Genomic DNA, 16,189 nt, shown 5'->3' on the forward strand with positions numbered 1-16,189 from the left:
TACAAAATGGCAGCTTCGCCACTCAGTCCCGCCTGGGAGCCCAGCCTTACGCCTAGGGAATTTCTTTTTTTAAAGCTGGAGGATATTTTCTACCCATACTATGACAGTAAAGGCAGGATGTTTGCTGTCCGCTGGTAGTTATTATCTGGCAGTGTCAAGTGGAAAATACTAATAACATTAAAGGCTGCAAAATTATTATGTTTTAATAGGCCTTAACCTTTTGCAGTGTGACACACTTTTAATACTTTGATTTCAAACAGCAAAGGCCAATTTTTCCCTGTTATGTTTTGTAAATTACTACAGCCATGGGGCCTTATTTATTTATTACCCCCATCGCTAACACGTACTTAATCTATAATCCAATTTTAGATCCCCCCAAAACCTGATTTCATTTACCTTATGGTTGCCACAGCAACTGTAGGACTTGACATTAATAAGATTAAGGAAGGAATTCCATTGCCTGAAGTGTTCATTCAAGAACCGGGAAAACCCTTCTAATAACAGAAATGTGTGATTGCCAACCAGCAGCCCATAAAACCAAAGGGTAGACATTTAGAGAGGAAAAGAGCAGGCTGGATGGGATAGAAGAGCAGATCTGAAACACTGGGGAGGGAGAAGGGGAGAAGAGACAAAGTGAAACAAAACAACAGAAGGGAAGTGGGAGCTCTTGTGCTTAATCAGATGAGAGTTATAATTAGTCCTTAATTTCTATGCTGATAGGGAAATGGGAATAAGAGATGTTCCAGCAGGTCCTCCTCAAGGAGTAAAGCAAACCTAGGGGAGAAAATGGAAACAAAAAGATTTGGGGAAAGTTTCTAAATATGCCATGGGCTTTTTTTCTTTCAGGCTAAGTTTTACTTAGACAAGCCTTCTACTTTTCATCTCTTCCCTTTTCTGTCTGCCTACCAGAACTGCAGTATGCTCAGTTACCAATGAGAGAAGAAAAGATTGCAGTACCTTTCATAAAACTTTATGGAATTGCTGTTTGCTGTTTCATTCTAAGCTAATTCACAGTTCAGCAGTCTAGTCGTTCTTGAAATACTCTGTAGCTGATTTCCCATAAGGAAACCTGCAAATTGTATAATAGGGACTTGATTCCCAGAAACGAATATTATGATCTCTTGTGCATAATACAGTCCTTAGAATTCCACATGTGGTTGAACTGGCCTCTTTTACAAAGACCTTGGTCTCGACTGAAGAACCCTGTGTGATGGAGACTTTGACGCATTCCTTGGTAACCTGTCTTCACTCTTAAAAATTTCCATCTTGTTTCTAGTTTGAATATAGCTGACTTCCAGCATTTGATCTTCTTATACCTTTGCTAAGTTCAAGATGTCTTATCTTTCCCTTATAGAAGTAATTCTGAAAGACTCTCTTCAAATTGCTTCTTACATTTCTTTTTCTGTGATAAACTGAATAGATCAGGTTCTTTCGGGTCTTTTATTAGGTATATTTCCCTGGTTATTTTTTTTTCCTCTTTAATTTTTAAAACTCCTTTTTAAACATGGATGCTAGCCCAGTTTCTTGCATTTAGCCACAGTAGACAGCATTCTAGCCCACATTAGAGCAGAACCAAATTTACTTAAGAGCAGACTGCTTCAGAAAGCAAAGCAGCAATAAATAAGCTATGATTGCGGGTCTGGAGAAACTGACATTTCACCATAATGTGGTGAAAGAGAGGAATGTTTGAACCTGTTTCTGTGAGTGACAGAATTATGTTGATAGCTTATTCAAACGCATGGTAGAGTCCTCCTAACAGCTGTGTTACCTGCCATGGCCAGGCCCCAGTCTCAGCCCCAGGGAGATCATCAACCATTCAGATCTCCGTGGAAAATTCAAGGGTCACGTTCAGTCTAGACCAAAAGAAAACTGTTGGGAAACATAAGCGTCTGCAAACATATTTAAGTACTGTTACGAAGAGGACAGGGACCAATTATTTTGATTAGGCAATAAGGCCAGAACAGAGAAGACTTAGGAAAAACTGTCTAAGAAGAGTTAGTCAATGCAGTAAGGTTCCAAGGGAGGTGACCAGACCCATCACTTGAGATATTCAAAGCTAAGCTTTGACACCCATCTTTTGGGGATAGTTTAGGGATAGTGAGATCACTTCTGCTATGAAGCAGAACGATTGATTGGATTTACCCAGCTGAGATTCCTTCCAAGCCTAACGATCCTGTGGTTCGCAGTCTGCCAGCATACCCGGTTAGGCACTCAGCTTCTCAAGCAACTTTCCAGAAATAAAATCTATTAATATAAAGTGTGTGTGTATACACACGTATGTGTGCAACTCTAAGTACAGGGTAGCAAGTTATGTAACTGCTTGGGATCTATTTGTACATTGCAAGCAGTGTTTGAAAGGGCAACTCCCTGGCTGGCATTGCGCAGAACTCTGCTGTTTCATCTGTGCTGCTACTGACTGTGCCACAGAACTAAACCCAAGGTAATTCTCCAAGAACATCCTGTATTTTCTTGCAATTCCAAGTTTCTGTCTGCGTGCTCATGAATCTTCCTACCTCCCTTATATAGCAGGCATCACAGGGAGAAGTGTGAAATGTTAAGTGTTGTAGGAGGTATTTTGAGACATTCCGCTTACCTCTTATTTTCTTAAATATCCCCAGTGTTCTCCTGAACTTAAGTACACATCTTCATACTGGCAGGTGCTCAGAAGAGTGTGTTTGGATCTGACTTGCTCAGAATGCTTCTGTGCTACAGGCTTCAGGAGCCTATCTTTGAAATGAAAGTACTGTGAAAGTGGCTGTGAGATTCTAGAAGGTATCCTTCCTTCTCCTGCTTAAGGATGTCACTCCTAGGGAACTGGTTGTAGAATATTGATCTAGAACTGCAGGATTTTTGGCAGTTCACCACTTTAGTAAAAGGAAGAAAAGAGAATCAGTTTAAGGAAGAAAGGAAGGAAAAAGATACATTACTTTTTTGAAAGTAAAAATCGGGTGCTAAAGTTCATTTTCTATCAGGTTCAGTATATCTAGGAAGTTTTGAAGTCCTATTAATACTGAATTATTTCTGTGGCTTCATTCAATAGCATCTTAAATTCCTGGATTTTTAGAAGTTGGACTTTGAATAGTTTGTTTTTCAATAGATCCTTTGCGAGTCTGTCTTGATGTTATTCCACGTGACTGGATGGAAGGTGGGTAACTACCTTTCAGCATGATCATTCTTTGGCTGCACATTTTAAGAGATGCCTTCTAACTGAAGAAAACCATGATAGCCGCAGAAGTTATTTTCATGACCAGCACAGTAGTTACTCAAGACATGCATGTACACATGCTGACATTTACAAGCACAAGGAGTAGAGATGGTTGACTCTAATGAGGTACAGTTTCTTAAAAACCTGATGGCTAGACCTTTAATTTGAAAACATGACTTTTTCTGCTGATGTTTATGCTGCTTACTTTCTGTGTTCCATTACGTAGGAAAGTGAGACTAGCCTAATACCTTATAAATACCTTATACCAGCCTGTATAAGCTGATGGTGTAGAGAAATCTTTAGTCTTCATGAAATGAGTTTAGATGGGCCGAATCACAGAACTTGAGCTCAGAAATGTTTGGCTGGTGCTCAAGACCAGCATCTTTGTACTCAGTTACATTCTAGTTACAAAACTTAAGTATAACTCAAGCCCCGAACGTGGCGGGGTTGAGAGTGGTGGTGTGTCTCCTCATCATGCTTTTGTCATGTGAAAATCAGTCCAGTAAATAAATACTGCCATTCTGTTTCTCACAAAGTGCTAGTTAAACAGCTTGAGTGTAAGAAAGAGGTAAATGCATCCATCTGAACTTTGGGTCACAAGTACATTACAGATCTGTTGAATCCATGCCTCTGCAAAAAAAAAAGTTAATTTTTTTCCTCATTTTCAAAACACTTTGAATATATTACCTAATATTGTCTCTCTCTGCTTTTAAAAACCAATCAGTTTAGTGCAGAGACGGAAGAATAAAGGAAGTGCTTTTGTAAATCTTGACTATCGTCTGCTGTCTGGACAAGTCTAGGACAAAATAAAACCTGAGGCTTGGACACTGATCCAGTGCTTCATACCAGAGCTGAGTTCAGTTGCCTAAAGATAAATGTATGCAAACATTATTTGACTATGTTATTGTTACTGTTTGTCCTGTAAATAGTGCTAAGGAATACTTATCATAACATGAAATTTAATAAAAATAAACAATGCGTACTGTTTATTTTTCAGCTTCTAAACCAAAAAATCACATTCACAGTATCTAACCAATCTGACAGATTCTCCTTTAAACATACAGTTTTATTATGAATTCAGGATTGTTCATTATGTTAGTATATATCATGCTGGTGAGTCAGAGCAAGATCACCTTCTCTTTGCTTGGGGATCCTACCTCCGTCAACTGAAAACAGTGTTCTTGGTCTGCAAATGGTGGTGAGATCTTTTAAATTCAAGAGATGAACAGTATGCCGAGGATATGGTACAGAGCCCCAGTGAAAGTTTCATTACACTGAACTAATAGAGTACACTAGCTCTAGCTCTCCCCTCTGTCCTGTTTCATCAAGACTAAAGAAGAAATTCAAATTCTAATACACTGCTCCATTACAATGGCATAAATGCTGAATAATCCCCTTTATATCAGCTGAGTTACTGTGATGTAACCAACTGCAGACTGTAGGTGCAGTTTCCCTGAAGGTGTTCTCTTTTTTTGTTCTTTTTTCTTTTTTTTCTTCCAAATGTAGGAAAAGCATTATTGTGCTACTGATGGAGTATCTGTACAATAGAAATTTGCATCTATTTGTTCTCCAGCTCAGCAGAGCTGTGAGAAAACAGTAAATTGAAGTGAAAATTCTGAAATCCACATGATTTCTGGAAACTTTAAATACATTATTGCACTTACACACCTTCAAAACTTCATATTGGGATTTTATGTTCTTGTTACACTGAAACTACAAATATATATATGAAAAGGTCTAAGCTTATGTGGCTGTAATTCCACTCTGAAAGGAAGAGCAAAGAAGTAGTTTTTTCTGGTGGAAATTTTTAGAATCTTTTGGTCTTACATTATGTCAAATGAGATTTAAATATATTTGACTTGGCTTCTTTCACTTTGGTCCCCCAAACAATTACTGATTAAATCCCAGAATCCTGATAGAGTATGAGAGTACAGATGTCAAACTGATGATGTGCAGAGCACTTGAGTGATTTGTGGAGGAACAGAATCTAGCTTGTGATGTTCTGTTCATGCTTATACTGCTATTTAGGGTTCATCTTAAAGATATTTTCAACCCTGTGTTTGCCAGCCATTGTTACTCTAGACCCCTTAGTTCAGCCTGTCTCTAGTATGAAACTTATTCCTCCCCCGGTTGCCTTGGAACCAATATTTTTCTGCAGGATGTTGGGGCTTTATCCAGTTGTAAAGCTCTTGGGCACAGGGAGTCTACCTACAACAATCCTATAGGGCAGCTTCTGAATTCTGAACCTTTTCTGCTTCTTCCCATTTTTAAAGTACATAGAGAAAGGGCAGAAGGAAAGACGTACAGTTCTCTGACATAAGTTTTAGAACCATTCCCCAGAGCATAAAGTGTGATTTGAAGGACTTTGGTGCAGATTGCAATGTGTGGTGTGGGCTGGACGTGAGGCTGTCGTGGTTCAGTTGACTAAGGACAACCAGAAGTTCACCTCTGCATATCTGTATAAGCAAATCCTCTCCTTTAAGCAGTACAGAAATGTTATTTATTTACTATATCTTTTCTTATGCTTTGACTTTTAAAAGGTGACTTTCTTTTAAAATAGCTTGGTCATTTCTCTTTCCAAAAGGATACATAATCACCTACAGCTAAAATTCCTGCATGTTAGAACCTATTGTGTACAAATATTTAATGTCACATCTCACATTAAGCAGTATTTCTTGGTTTGCCTTGAGTAGCTATTAGGATTTAGTGCTCTTATATGGGTATTGCAATTTCAGGCAGTGCCAGGAAAAAACTAATAACTCCTCTTTAGCAGAGCTTAGGTTTTAAAAGTTAATGAGGGACACTTGAAAACTGGCAGCTTTTCAGTCTGAGAAGAAAGAATAGGACTAAGTATGATGTAATGAAAAGGGAAAAAAATAGAAGGCCTTTCCTTCCATTTGTCCTGCTCTCCATATGCTCTTTGCGAGTATGGAGCTGAAGGTGCGATGCTAGAGTAGTAGTAGTAGTGGAACGTCACTAATGTTCGCAGGTCTGTTTTCAAGCATCTGACAAGAAATACAAGTTTCCAACTGGGCTTGCAATGGTAGCAGAGGCAATAAGGGACACACAGGCATCTTCATGTTTCTTATCTTTTTTTTGGTCATTTCCTGGATATATAGGAGGTAGTATTTATGTGTGGGTGTAACTTAAAATAAAATTAAAAACCCCCTCCAGTCTGGAAATGAAAACCAGCAGAGTTAAATCATAAATATTGTTTAGTCACTGCTGGACTGCCTGAAAATCACAGAAGTATCATAAAGTCCAATGGGAAAGGATTAAGAATATTAGTGGGAGAATTTCTGTAGGCTATAGAAGGGTTATTGCAGAGTTTTTTACCAGGGATTATGAGCATTAATCTGTGGTTACATCTGCAATTTACAGATCCCCTGGGATTTTTTTCAGAATGTGGCCATACGCTGATAATAAATCACAGCCATGTGATTATTAAGACTTGTACTTTTGGCAAGGATGATGGAGCATTAGGAACCCTGTTCAGAGGTTAAGGCCCTTATTTGTTTTTATCTCCATCCGCTATCACCTTTTATTTTGGATACTTCCAAACAGATTTGTACCTTGTCTAATGTAAACAGCGGTATATAAGAGGGCAAGTGCGTTATTTTTTAAAATCATTATTCTGCTGCCATGATTGTTTCTAATGTAGGCCATGTTTAGCATTACGTAACTGGTTTATGGACTTAAGAAAACCTACTGGAATGACATCTATCACAGTATTTTACCTAGGAGCAGGTAGAATTTACAGTTTTCCTGTACCAAATAAAATTAGTCAAAGGCCTTAGTGGTCCATTTCATCTATTTTATGCTGAAAGACCTGTGATGGAGGACCTCAGAACAACTGGTTTCCTTTGCACTGCTATGCTGCTATCCAGGGTTTATCAGAGTAAATCAAGCCCCGCTCATGCTCGGCATTCCGGTGACGAGGGAGGAGAAGCATCGTGTGGGTGAGAGAGTTTGTAAGTGCTTTGAGACTTCTGGATAAAAATATAACACTGGAAAAAGTGGTGCTCTAGGTTTAGAACCAGCCATCGCATGTTCATATGCATGAAGATGGGTGATACTAAATGTCAAGGAGAGCATCAACTGACTCCCACTGTGGTTACTTTCCCCAAGCTATCCTCATATGAGTTATATGACACTTTTATCAAAATATGTTTGCTGAAAAATGGTAAAAGTTTTCACCACAATTGTCAGAAAATGGTAGGAATTTAAAAATTTTCTCAGACTCTTGCAAAAAATTAACCAGCCCATTTTTCCTTAGTCTCAGCTGCCAGCCAAAACATTTTGGCAGAACTTTAACAGCAAAATCTTTCCAGAACTCAACACTTTGTTGAAAGCCATGTTGAAAAATGAAAATTTTTTTCATTAGAAATTACATTGCTCTGTAAGAAATTGTGAGGGGAAAATTTGATTACTAAGTAGGGAAGCAAATGCTCCATTTTGGTTTTGTTATTTTCAGGCAACAGAGCTGGGCAAATGCTTCATTTGATTTCAGTGGATTACCTTTAGGAATGCAATTAATCACAACCAGTTAAAGACACGGATATAAAGTGCAGTCTTGGGCAGCTGCGGTTATTTCACTCAAAGTCTGGATTTTACGTTCTGGTTTCAGAATCTTCCTAGGTTTGTGATTTACCTGAAAATGGGCTGGGAAGTGTTACAAGTTGGCGTTGGGCTGTTTGTGAGCGTGGCGGGCAAAACTGACAATTAATGTGAATTAATATTTTAATATTTCTTCTTTCAAACCCAATACGCACCTTTATCTTCCTGCTCTGTTGTATGAAAATACTTTGTAGATGCTATGAAAATACTTTTTAGACACTATGAAAATACAAATAAAGAGAAAGAAATAATAATTAAAATGTGATTTGCTACCCTTAGAAACATAATGACTGGATAAGCTTGTGAAAAATCTAAAATTAAGAAAAAACCCACTTGTCATCAACCATGTTCTTGCCTTTAGAGAGAGAGTGAGAGGAATTAACTTTCTTATTTTATTTATTCTTACTTTATGTAACCTGATCCACTTCTCTTTAGATCTGGCTCATTTTGTTGGAATAAATCTTGTCTCTTAACTACTTAAGGCAAACTCATAACAACCTTTCTGTCATAACCAATGAGGAAATGAAAGCCAAACACTTCCATAAAAGCGACGGTAATTCTTTGGAGAGCAGCATCTGCATTTTACAGGCGGAACAATACCCATCCAGTTTACATATACTATTTTTAATTAAAAATTTAGGAGCATCAGAAACATGTAACCGTGTATACAAAGGTCAAACCCACCTACTTTTGTTACTGGAATTTTAAGGAGGTCTGTGATGGAGCCTGTGAGTGCCTGGCTGTAATACAGCTGAACGGTGACTGTAGGACAAATCAGGTTTCGGTATGAAGAAGGATGTGTGGGGGAAGTCTGTAGACCTTCAGACTGGACTGCTGTGCTTACATGGTACCTAACAGATCTTAATTTCTTATCCAGTAAATAGGAAAAAGGCTTCTGTATCTGAAGACTAATTTTTAGAGGAAGTCAGGAAGCATTGTCCTTATAAAGTGGGCCTAATGCTCAGCTGTAAATCATTATAGCTCCCTTTAAATCAGTGAAGTTATGTCAATTCATAACAGCTGAGAATCTGTTACAACAAGAAAAAGACTTAGTAATTGCCACAGTCCTCTCGTAAAGAATCAATGAATAACAGATATTGTAACGACTATGGGACTGAAACTAGTTCGGAGTTTCCTGTAAGCTGCTCCCCAGTCTTCCTGGTCAGGCCATAGCGTGATAGGAGCAATATCAAAACTGAGGATGGTGCCGAGTGCTTCCTCCAGGGCATGCCCATGTGAGTGGTGATCGGGGATTTACAGCAGCCTTTCGGACACCGGAGTGAGCAGTCAGCTCTGCAGGCAGCCAGTTCGGTTTGCTGCCTGAGGCGTGAGTGAGCATGAGAGCGTCGAAGGGCAGCCTGATGCACTTGACAGTTATCTAAACTGGTTTGGGTGGTTGAATGTGCTTTAGGGAGAAGGGACTGTAGCTGTGTCTGATTCCTGCTTGGAGCAGTTTATGGGCTGAAACCTGTATACACTTGGGAAAACTAAATGGGACGATAGTCTTGTGGCTGCAGTATGAGTTGTAGTCAGGTATGAAATAAGAACTTGGGAGTCACCAAATCTCTTCCCAAGCCAATTGAAAATATATTTATATACATACATTCCTCTGTGCTCTGTTCCCTCTGCACGTGAACTATGTGTTACTAGCACATCTAGCCAACAGAGTACTTTGGGGAAAAAAAATAATTTATTTTTAAGATGCTTTTTATGATATCCAGTACTAGGCTGCTTCCAGCTAGACTGAGATTTTGTGTGGCTTTCTCTCATTTTTTATTGACCCAAGCCAACTCTCCTACTACAGTGTTAGTTACTGAGAACCTTTTCCCTTGTTCCTTCTTAGTGATGTTCTCCTTGCAGGTGACTTGCAGTGCAGCACTTCAGAATGAATGGAAGCAGCCAGGGAAGACATGTTGTCAAAATACACCATTTTCATTTTTATCTCAGACTTTCTTGGCAGCTTCTGTCATTCATTTTCCTGCAGCCAGAAAACCGGCATACCAGATTTCACAACCAGTACCTCAGCAAGGCTATTCTCTGTTTAGAGTACGCTTTCTTATAGAACAGCTTTTAAAGTTTGATTACTTTTTTACTACCTTAATGCTATTCCTCCTATGTAAATCATACTAACACCCACCTGTGCATCTGCAACGTGAACAAGGTTATTGGACAGAATGCTCTTTTACAAATCTTCATAATTCCCAACTCTGTGATTGGAGAAGGTTGCTGTGGGAATTTTCATCTGATGAAAGGTCAGTTGGGAAATGTGAGGTCTGACATTTCTGTTTTGCACAGACAGCTATAATTATCTTCATATTTTTTAGCTCCGTAGTTATTGAAAACAGATTTACGGAAAGAAAAAAGAAAGCAAAACTTTAATTCAAAACTCACTAGAAGAAAATGCAGGCTATTTTCATGAGCTCTCCAGCCGGAGTTGAGAGCTTTATGTTATTCCTACCTATAACCTACTTCTGTCCATCTCACTGCATAAGGCTGCTTTCTGCAAACTCAACTCCTGATTGTGATGCACCAGCCATCCGTTTAAATGAAAGCACCAGTGTGTAAGAAGCCAGCACTCCAAAATGTGGCTAAGTGACACTAAAGCAATTGAAAGGTATTCCTTTCTGCATGACAGATGAACCAGATTCCTGCCTGTAGAGATGCTGTCACATTTATCCTGGGGCTATGTATATAGTATGTATATATATATTTATATATATATTTCATTAGAACACACTGAGGCGACTCTTATGTCAGACACTATGTTCAGGGGCCAAAAGGCAGTGCCTAGGGAAGAACGTGAGAACAAAATGGTACTACTTATTATACTCTCCCAGTACTTGCATTATTAAATTCCAGCTGTCAAAAGAATTCCTTTTGCTTCAAGAATAAAGATAATTTTTCTCACTTCCCCAATGAATGTTTGTGGCCTCAGTGTAAGAAGCTCCTGTTCCATTGCAAATGAAGTTGTGAGTGAAGGCTCAGGGAGAGGGAAGAAAAACACCCCCTGACCTAACTGCAGCAGCCTATCCTAAGTGGGAGTTTTCTGCATCAGCTTTATTTGTCAAACAACCTATGTTGCTGCTAGCACTTCTTAACTCAGACTAAATTTTACACACTCAGTAGTGTGTAAAGTAAGCATAACTGGCCTCATTATGTAGAGTGTAATTCCCTCTGGCTTAACAGATTGTCCTCTTTCCAGGAATCACGTGGATACGAGGAGCAGTGCTTTGTGGTGGGAAGCTCTGCTTTACTATAGCTTTCTGTTGATTGCTTTCTCTGCTAAGCTGCATTTCCATTCCTGCTGAGTCTTTTGTTTCCAGCTAGTGCCAAACACCAAAATAGATGTTTATCAGCTTGGCCCTTCCACTTTGCACTTGTGCCATAGCTTAAAAATACAGTAAGTCTGGTTTCAAGATTCCTAGTACCTGATAAGAATGTATTCTCCTAGTATAAATTCACCGAGATGTGTTCAGAATATCTAGGTAGATTAAATTCATACTGATTGACTTTATTGTGGTTCAGGTTTTCTCTACAGTACTGGTGTGCTTTTATGCTAGGTCCAATATTGTCTGTTGCCCTGCTGCTGGCAGGAAGCCATGTAAAGCTGGCATAAACTCACTTTGGGGGTTCTGGCTGATTTTAGAAAAATGTGATCATATGCCCACACCTGATCCAGATCAAACTGTGCTACTGGGTGATCTGGTAGTGCATGACCTGGTGTTAGTACTGGTGTAAACGTAACTTGGAATAACCTGGAGATAAACCTGGTATGTTCAGACTGTTACTATTTTTTCTCCTGAAAACATGTCTACAAGCATATTTTTCATGAGAAGAATCTTGCATGGGATGAAATAGCAGCACTGTTACATTTTCTGAGCTAAAAAAATAGCATTATTTAAACAAAGTATCTATGGATAAGCAATATAGCCCTAAGAATTAAATACTTCAAACTCGCATTGTGCAGTTTATCAGCCTTTGTCTCTGCACAGTGTAATGCAGGCATCTTTTTTTTCTTTAAATAAAAGTTTTATCTCTAAGTTAAGTCAATCTGAAACTCGGTTTGAAGCATCAGAACAGAGCTAACGTGGCAGGAGGGGTGATCTTTGGCACAACCAATAGGTTTGGACTAGAATGTTTGGGAGAAATCACGGGCTGGCTTCCTTCCAGTCCTCCCCTCTCCGCTCTGCTGCCCGGCTTCAGGTTTTAAGACCTTTATCCTGAATAAAGCCTAGGAGTATGTATAGAAAGAAAGGGTTGTAGCTGACAAAGGATAATTGAAAGGATGTGAAAGGAGGATGGGCTTTTTAAAACGACCACTCTTGAAAAGCCTCTTGCTGTGACTATCCCTTCTTTGCACTGATTTACTCCAGTTTGCCAACGTGTGGTTCCTATCTTCATTTACATGGATGCTGTTTCATGCCATCACTGTGCTCATTCAAAGCATTCTCAAAACTCCTGTGGGAGTGCAGACAGCCTCAAAGAGTGTTTCGAGGTTAGAGAGTGGTGGTTGTCGGTTCATTTTTAAACTTTGTGTAAAGTCTGCAAGGAAGTGCATCTTCCAAACTCTTTTTAGAGAATTTTAAACATATTTTTCTACTAAAAGTATTTTTGCATCTATTCTTGCTTTTTCAAGTTGGTTCTGAGTTTAATTCAAGCAGAATGCTTTCATGCTTTCATCTAAAAATAGTTTGCCTGCATTTTTTATCCATTAGACCAAAAGAGGCTGTGGTGCTGTTCTCCCACCTCATCATACTGTTCTTCCTCAGAGGGCAGCAGCAATGCCAAGCTGTAAAGATCCATTCCAGTGCTTGTATCTGGCCTCTTAGAAAAGTCACACGTAGTTTTGCTGGCAGTGTAAAAACAGGCTCTGGGTCTGTGATGTGGTTAAACCTATTGACAAGTTGCTGAGCTGTCTAGTGATGGTGTTTTCAGTTACTCTGTTGTGCTCATTCAAACCACTATAAATGCCATTTGTGTTGCAGTACAGTTTCATGGAAATGCTTGATGATGTTCTGTAAAGGCAAACAATGAAAGATAGGACATCTGGTGAAAGACTGGGAGGCACATATGCTAAGGAAGAAAAGCAACCACTAGGAACTAAAGATACTGATGTTTGCACCAAACTGTCATTTCCCAGGAATATTGTGAGTGGTTGCCCAGAGATTAGCAATCAGGAAATCCGTACAGCAGACAGAATAATGCATTCAGGGAAACTGATATAAGTTCGATCCAGCACTTAGAGCAGAAAGCAAGCGGGACAGGATCCAGGTTTGGAAGAACAGCCAACAGAGACCAGCTACTTTAATGTGGTAGGCTGAATAGTAAATAACTACTAGGTTTCTATTATAATGGAGTAAACAAGAAATCAAGTCCACTGATCAGCCTATAGCTCCTGTTTAGTCTGGCCTCATTTTATTAGGTACCTTGCTGCCCGGGAAGTTGGTAGTCGACAGATTGTACAGAGGCAGAACCCGACACCAGCTAACTTCCCCAGAGCTCCCCTCGCAGCACAAATGCTGGTAGCCTATGTTCAGTTATAGTAAAGACTCCCAAATCAATCTGAGGATTTACTGTCCATCTCGGATACTGATACGATGACAGTGTAGATATTGCTGAGAAGTTTCTGCTTTTCTGTGAAGCCATGCTCGGAGAAGCTATTCTTTTGAAGAATGTTCCCATTCCCTCGCAATTCAAGTTTGTCATGGGCTTACATGAGAATTCAGCCCATGGCTGTTGCGTTTGGGGAGCTGGGGTCTTTGGATACTTGAGTGGGGGGAGTCTTTCTTTTATTATTCTGTTATAATGAAGTTTTCAAATTATTCTGCAGTTGCTGTCACTAATGTCTTGAGAAAATATTCAATTCATTGGGTGTACCAATTTCTGTGCTGCTCTACAGGGCCCGGCTGCCAAAGTTTTAACACTTCTTAATTTCAGTTTATGTGAACTCGGAGTCATCCGTAAAAGGTATCAGTAACTTACTTAATTATTTCAGACCTTGAGACATGAAAGCTGAGGTAGTGTGAAGGGTAATTACAGTATAGAAGTGCTTAAACATCTTCGGGTCTCGCCAGACCATTTGGTGTTTCATTGACTAAGAGGCAGCATCAAAGATGTTTACCAAATCTGATAGTAAATTGGCATTTAAAAGACTGGGAAGGCAAATGATACCATCAACAGCAGCAGAGGAATATGCTGGATGGTGCCGAGATGGGGGAGGAAAAATTTGCATTAGACATTGCTGCGTCTGATCCGTGGCTGTGTTTCACATGGCTCCGGTCTGTAGAATTAAGCAATCATAACTGTGGTCTTGCTAAACATGTTAATGCAGTTGGTTGGCTTTGTTATGACTTACTCTTTTTTTGTCACAGCATTGCAAAGCGCCTCACCCTAATTTAAACCACATGGACTGGGATCATGTCATACTTGGAAAGAAACCAATCAAACAAGACATAAGAGGGTGGGCAGGCCTCACTTGTTTTAACAAACTTAAAGAAAACATTTCTAAGGGGATATTCCAGAAAAACATGCTTACTGAAAGGCCTTGGAACTGATGTTTCAGCTCATGGATTATACTGCTTCTCAGTTATTGTTGTAGATCTCTCAGAGGTATGACCAACTTCAACAAAGTTTAGAATTACAGTGAGGTTCATATTCTTTTGTTGTAGATCCCTGTTTTCTGGTTAAGAACGTACACAGGTGTTAAGCATGAGCACCACAGCCTTCACACACCCTTCACAAATTATTCTGTCCAATGGAGGTGTTGCTGTTAATTCTGCTGATGCATATGATCGTGTTCCCAACTGGCTTATAAAAATTGTACGGGAATCCTCAGTGTTTCTCTTCTGAAGTTACTGAAGTAAACAGAAGCATAAAGAAGGAAATTGGTGGCAGAGGGTATTAGAAGACTGATAATCCCACCAGCAAAAGTGGTGAGAAAGGAAATGGAGGATTGATAATCCCACCAGCAAAAGTGGTGACAGAGGAAATAGTATAGTGTTTTGCTTACCAGGTTTGAAATCATAATTTCTAGAGAACTTGCTGATGCATGTATCATAGATTGTTTCTGAGCTCATACCATTATTCAACCTTTAAAACAGCTGTTTCACCTTTTCTGAGCATTTTGTTTGGAGCTGTTCTCATATCAACTTATTCCTTATTAAGGAATAGAACAATTTTCAAGATGCCATAAGTTCATTTGTATAAGACTCAGCAATTGGCTAACATTTACATGTAAACATATATATTTATAGGACATGTTACTTCCTGTTTGACTAGTCACAAGAAACATTTAACTCCTGGAAGGGACAGCAGAGAAATTCACCAGGAGAAATAGATTCTATTACTTGTAGGATTTTAAAAATGTAAAAGTTAAAGAAATCTATCTAGTTTAATAACATTATATAAATCCAGTAACACGCATACGTATTGTTGCTATTAATTTAGTTATCTTTTAACGAAGCTCCTATCATACAAGCAAACCACCAGGTAGATATTATATCATGAGGAATATTTTTTCCCTTCCAAATTACCAACTTTCAAGTGTGTTTTTGCAGTTCTTTTACTTCTAATACCAAGATTTTTAACTCTTACAAATTCATCATCTTGTTACCTTTTTTTTTTTTTAACCACTTCTGACTGCATCTCTTATATGCTGGATATTTTATGGTTATGGCCTTGTTTCGGCTGGGAGAGAGCCAGTTTTCTTCCTAGTAGCTGGTATAGTGTTGTGTTTTGGATTTAGTATGAGAGCAATGTCGATAACACACTGATGTTTTAGTGGTTGCTAAGTAGTGCTTGTCCTACGTTAAGGATTTCTGTTTCCCATGCTCTGCCAGCGAGCAAGTGCACAAGAAGCTGGGAGGGAGCATGGCCAGGACAGCTGACCCGAACTACCCATAGGGATATTCCATACCATAGGATGTCATGCTCAGTATATAAACTGGGGGGAGTTGGCCAGGAGGGGCAGATCGCTGCTCAGGGACTGTCTGGGCATCTGTCAGCGGGTGGTGAGCAGTTGCATCATGCATCACTTGTCTTTCCTGAGTTATATTTCACTTTCTTTTTGTATCTTCCTTTCATTACTATTATTATTAATATATTTTTTTATTTCAATTATTAAACTGTTCTTATCTCAACCCATGAGTTTTACTTGTTTTCGATTCTCCTCCCCATCCCACCAGAGAGGGGAGGAGCGAGTGAGCGGCTGCGTGGTGCTTAGTTGCTGGCTGGGGTTAAACCAGGACAGGTTACTTTTTCACTATTTTGAGCTGAATCTATGTTGCTATCATCTGTGTTCCTGTAGTTTTGTGGTTTTAATGTGTCAACTTGCTACATTGTAATTCTTTCTCTATAGGAGTTATTTCC

This window comes from Aquila chrysaetos, chromosome 21 (genome assembly GCF_900496995.4).
Source record: "Aquila chrysaetos chrysaetos chromosome 21, bAquChr1.4, whole genome shotgun sequence".
NCBI lineage: Eukaryota > Metazoa > Chordata > Aves > Accipitriformes > Accipitridae > Aquila > Aquila chrysaetos.